We start from the raw sequence: 6,000 nt of genomic DNA on the forward strand, positions 1-6,000 counted from the left end.
TCTTTTTTTTAACAAACAAAAACATTCTGAATCCGAATGCGATGTCAAATATTTTATACTTACTTACAAATGGCTTTTAAGGAACCGAAGGTTCATTGCCGCCCTCACATAAGCCCGCCAGTAGTCCCTATCCTGTGCAAGATTAATCCAGTCTCTATCATCATACCCCACCTCCCTCAAATCCATTTTAATATTATCCTCCCATCTACGTCTCGGCCTCCCTAAAGGTATTTTTCCCTCCGGTCTCCCAACTAACACTCTATATGGATTTCTGGATTCGCCCATACGTGCTACATGCCCTGCCCATCTCAAACGTCTCGATTTAATGTTCCTAATTATGTCAGGTGAACAATACAATGCGTGCAGTTCTGCGTTGTGTAACTTTCTCCATTCTCCTGTAACTTCATCCCGCTTAGCCCCAAATATTTTCCTAAGCACCTTATTCTCAAACACCCTTAACCTATGTTCCTCTCTCAGAGTGAGAGTCCAAGTTTCACAGCCATACAGAAGAACCGGTAATATAGCTGTTTTATAAATTCTAACTTTCAGATTTTTGGACAGCAGACTGGATGATAAGAGCTTCTCAACCGAATAATAACACGATTTTATACTCATCCAAAATATTCCTTATAAATTTAAATTTAAAAAAATGTCTCTGCGAATATTAGTAAACATTCGTTGAAGTCTATCATTTAAAATGCAGTTGAACTCGCCTCTTATTAGAGCTGGATTATAGTCTACAGCCAAACTTTGTGACAATATTCCTGTTTTACTTTTTTTTTTTTTTTTTTTTACAAAACTGTTCTGGAGGAACATTTGTCCATGAACGTGAAGAAATATGAATGTGTGTACTACAAGCCTCAAGCAATCACAATATATTTGTAACTTCTGATTTCCATATATTATTATATAACCTACCGTATTTCATTGTAGGCCTAATTATTTCATGCGAGATAAAGTACTTCAATGTATGGCTAACATCTCCATTGCAGTATTTATGTTGTTTAGTCAACTGTTCGAAGACAGGTTAGAACCTCATAAGTGACATCAATAAGGCATCGCTCATGAGGCAACTAAGCCGGGAGTTAATGGGGGTAGGGTACCCAGTTTCTTTCACCTCCATTACATACATCGCTGACTAGTGACGTAATTCAGTTCTAAAAATTTCAGTCTTAAGATGTAGCCTATACAAACAATTGAGCCGTTGAGAGCAGAAGTGGTGTAAGTCAAAATTGGGTAAAGAGGTTTAAAGTGAAAGTTCTGTAAAATACAGCGCAAAGTAACAAGTAATATGTCCTTCGTGCTATCCACTGACTACTAATAGTTTAAATAAAATGAATATTCATTGCTACTTTGCGCTGTATTTTACAAATATTTACTTTAACCCTCATTACCCATTTTTGACTTACACCACTTCTGCTCTCAACGACTCAATTGTTCTTCTGACACACATCGTCAAGTGAGATGTGCTGCCTGATAATAGAAGCAGTGGCGAAGCTCTTAAAAAGGCTTTTGAGGCTTAGCCTACCCAAAAAATTTGAGTTATTATAACTAGTAACAGTACAAATTCGTAATAACGATGTATCGTAATAGTTTCACTCCGATCCTTCCATATATTAGTCCACACCTGTGGAGTAACGGTCAGCGCGTCTGGCTGTAAAACCAGGTGGCCCGGGTTCGAATCCCGGTCGGGGCAAGTTACCTGGTTGAGGTTTTTTCCGGGGTTTTCCCTCAACCCAATACGAGCAAATGCTGGGTAAATTTCGGTGCTGGACCCCGGACTCATTTCACCGGCATTATCACCTTCATATCATTCAGACGCTAAATAACCTAGATGTAAAATAACCCAATTAAAAAAATCCATATATTAAACTCACTGTTGGCAGTCATTCCAGGATGGGTAGTTCTGTGCGTGATGGGCAGCGGCACTCGCAAGCTTATGGGAAGACAGTAGAGGGGAGGGGTATCGATTCACTACTATAGCTCCGTATGAAAGATGGCTAGCCTCAATACGTTTACAATATTGGTCTTCTGTGAATGCGCTGCATTGTTGAACGTTAGTTTAATCAAAAATGCATGCGTGTTACATACTAATTTTGTGTAAAATTGCGCATACTGAGAGAACATTGAAGTCATTATTTGTTGAAATAAAAGAGTAACCGTTTTCATGTTGGACGTATGAAACAAATGTGCTTACAAAGTTAGGATATCGGCAACACATTTGCATATTAAAGTTCCGGATGGAGGAAAACAAAATACAACATTTGAATTATAGTATGAGAAATATCCTTGGATAACACGTGCTGTGAGACGACAAGTTATATTATTGTACCTTCATTCTGTTTGGGGTGAAAATGAGTGGTCATCATCTTCTTATGGGGTCTGTCACAAAAAAAATGTTTATAGAAAAGCCAATAAACATTAAAGTTAAAGAAGACATCTACAGAATAAAGAGAGTTTTCTCTTGTTAGGTGTTGGAAGAATTGAACATGTAACTTTTGAAGGAGCCAAGCTTCAAGCCAACAAACATAATGAAATTGTGAAACGAAATTTATTTGGAATTTAGAAACTTATCGAAGTTGTTTGCTTCTTAGGTACGGAAGAGCTTGAAGATGAAAGTTCTGACAATAAAGAGAATTATCTTGAATTACCATTGGAACTTCTCTCCAGACAAGAACAGTTTATACTTGATCATTTTCCGTGCTCTTCAAACTTTAAAATTACGTCAAATGTTAATCAGTGATCAAATTTTTCTGTTATGAAACTAAATAACCTGTCCACATATCCATTTTTCAACGAAGAAAGATTAGAAATTGAATTAAAGAATATTTATATAGATGAAAAACATTTACTCCCTGCAGACTTCCTGAAATTCATAATTAGCAATGTTCTTCAAACCATATACAGGGTGATTCACGAGGATTTACCGTCACTTTCGGAGCTTATTTCCGAAGACATTCTAAGCAAAAAATATCATATAAACATTTGTCCTAATCTCAATATTTTCAAAGTTAAACTAATTTGAAGTTTTTTGTAAAATAACTTTTTTTCTTTAGTTTTAAGGGTAAAAGAATATTACATATAGAGAATGAACTATTCAGAATTATCATTTCTTTAATTGGCTAGTGTTCTGAAATTTAAAATACATCATTCTTACGCACTTATCACAAAAATTGTTACAAATCGTATGGCTTTAGGAACTCGATTCTTTACATTTTAATTATGCATCGTAATGTACGGTCTTGAAGAATTTACAAGAGTGGAGTGATTTGTAACAATTATTGTGATAACTGATCAATGCATAAGGAAATGTAATTTTGTAGTTAAAAATCGAAACAAAATTCTGTATGAAACAACTATGGAATTCAAACACATTTTTAGCTTCAGAATACTAGCTAATTAAAGAAATGATACCCTTGAATAGTTCATTCTTTATCTGTAATAATCTTTTATCCTTAAAACTCAACAATAATAGTATTTTGCAAACAATTTCAAATTAGTGTAACTCTGAAAATGTTGAGATTAGGACACATGATTGTATGACATTTTTTGCTCAGAATGTCTTCGAAAATAAGCTTTGTAAGAGACGGTAAATCCTTGTGAATCACCCTGTATAAAGAGGTACGTAACACGACGTATCTAGTTGGTCCTTGCATTCAACTTTACTACAGCTTCCTCCGAAAGGAGTATGAGCACATTGACAGGGGTAAAAAATTATATTTGTAATTCAATGAAGAATGAAAGATTAAGTTCTCTCAGTACAAACGCCATTGAAAAGAAACTGTTCAAACAACTTGCAATTGATCTTGAATTTCAAGGAAATAGTAATTTATACTTTTGCAACCAAGAAAAATCAACGCCTGTATCTGCTGTATAAAAGTATAACGTAAGGAGATTTTCTTAAGCCTACCCAGTATTTACGCTTTAGCTCCGCCACTAAATAGAAGTAGGCCTACTTATCAGCCAGAACCTGAATCAGAAGTACTGCAGTATATAAACAAGATAATTTAAGTGAAACAAAGTACGGGCATGTACTGACGTTCGTTTTGAAAATGAAAGACATACATGTAAGGTATTATCATGCGTGTATAATTAATTTTATACTCTTCCTTTAAATTTAAGAGATAATTAAATTTTAATTCTGTTCGCGGCCAAATAATTAACAGATGAGTGAATTTATAAGCACGTTTAGATTTACGTTGCTAAGTGCTGTCTTCCACTAAATAAGTTGTCATTACATCGTGCAGTCCATAAAATATTACTTCGTTTATTTCAAAGCAGAGCCACATATATCCAGTAAGGCATAATTAACAACCAACTACCACATATGAACATACTGTTCCGTATTTGTAATTATAACATTCTAATTAACGTTCCTTTTAAGCTAAAGAGGCTACTGAGAGAAGTGGATATGGCGTCAGCTCTGTAATGGTGGAAGAGGATAACGAGGAAAAGGAACATTTCTGTGACCACACAGAGTAACTAAAGACACAGGGAATCGAACCTCGGTTCTTTCAGTCATATGCAGGCCATGACTGAGGTATGACTGGCTATTCTTTTCTGTTCACAATTCTAGAAGAGCAATGACAAATAAGAATGCATCTGATACTCGTAAAACTGAATTTTTTACGTATTAAAATTCCAAGAACATAAATACAGAATTTGACACTTATCCTAATCTACAATTTTCTATAACGTACTATGTGAATTATACTCTCCTTGAAAGTTATCTAAGAACATCCTTTGCAAGTACTATATGTTTTGTTGTTATTTCATTTTATACTACTCTTTGAACATCCACTTTTCAAATCTCACACGTGCAACATTTTATAGTCTGTGATTTATTTTGAATGCATTGTATTTTTCAACAATCAGAAAGAGAGGAAGAGCCAGAGAGCGAGAGAACCTGAAAGATGAATATGAATTTGCTGGAAATCATTCAAGGTCTACTCTTACAAAAAGCAATTTCCAATTTGTTGAAACTGGCTTGTGTAAAGTGGGATGGAAGTCCAAAAAATACAGAGGTCTAAAAATCACATATAAATGATAACAAATAAACTTACCCTTCTCTGTGATGCTGAGGGCTCCATGTGACGCAATGCTGACGATTATCGTTTCACACTCTTCGTCTCTTCGTTTTTCATGTTTCACCGATCTAAAATAAGCTCACCATTTAAGAACTCGTTACATATTTCAAGACTGATACCGTACAGATATCCCTCATGTCATTTCTACCGTTCTGATATACCTGTAAAATGAGCGTGAATTCAGAGAGCATACAAACATTAACACGAGCAGCAGAGAAGAATGCAGACCATCTACCCTACCCCTGCCGGGACTGGGTGCTCTCTTCCACCGTTCGGAGCGGATCGGCCCCCCACCCCGCCGCCGCCAGGCTATCTTTAGACACGTGAACACTTCATCTATAGGTGGTACAAATTTACTCCGAGAAATGGACAGAATATTTTAGTCTCTCATATTTATTTTGCTTTTCACAAAGGGAGCAATAGGTTCCGAACGCTTTATAAAGGTAATATTAAAGTATGTACATAGCTTAACGTGAAGCACCAAAATACGAGGAAAAGGACGCTCTCCATTTCCTTACAGAATATACCAGCTGAGATAGAACGCTGAACGTTTTCGATGTTCAGAGTGAATTATAGGGCTGGGTTGTGTGGACAGATTTTTTATATATAATATTTCACCTTATTTCTTCACTCAACTACGACAGTATTATCGGAGCGCCTCTACCAAAGTCTAATAAATTAATTTCACCTGCAGAGTTATCTTCTTACTATTCCAGATACATAAATTTTACAAACAAAAGAAAGAACTAAAAATAAATGAAGCTCACACTTTTGGTACGAATCATGTCGAGACATGGATAATATGCCGTTTAAATGCAACGACCCTTGCATTCTCATATGAGTTTCAACGCCATGCTAACTTCACATCACATCACATTACTATATGTTCGTCTATTCTAAGTGTCTAAAAGCC

General features: G+C 35.7%; 1 protein-coding gene across 6 annotated transcripts in view; it reads right to left on the bottom strand.

Moving 5' to 3' along the window:
- Positions 1–5,390, bottom strand: part of LOC138707878 (rho GTPase-activating protein 45-like) — a 200,512-nt gene extending 195,122 nt beyond the window's left edge. For 3 of the 6 annotated variants that reach the window (XM_069837891.1, XM_069837889.1, XM_069837890.1), the window contains exons 1-2: positions 5,249–5,390; positions 5,064–5,155 (exon numbers count right to left, since the gene is read on the bottom strand). The gene's annotated coding sequence lies outside the window, so the exon portion shown is untranslated. Of the gene's footprint in view, positions 1–5,063 lie in introns of all 6 variants that reach the window. The other 3 variants (XM_069837894.1, XM_069837893.1, XM_069837899.1) reach the window with 3 other exon arrangements.
- Positions 5,391–6,000: the final 610 nt, after the last annotated feature.

Source organism: Periplaneta americana, chromosome 10 (assembly GCF_040183065.1).
Source record: "Periplaneta americana isolate PAMFEO1 chromosome 10, P.americana_PAMFEO1_priV1, whole genome shotgun sequence".
Taxonomy (NCBI): domain Eukaryota; kingdom Metazoa; phylum Arthropoda; class Insecta; order Blattodea; family Blattidae; genus Periplaneta; species Periplaneta americana.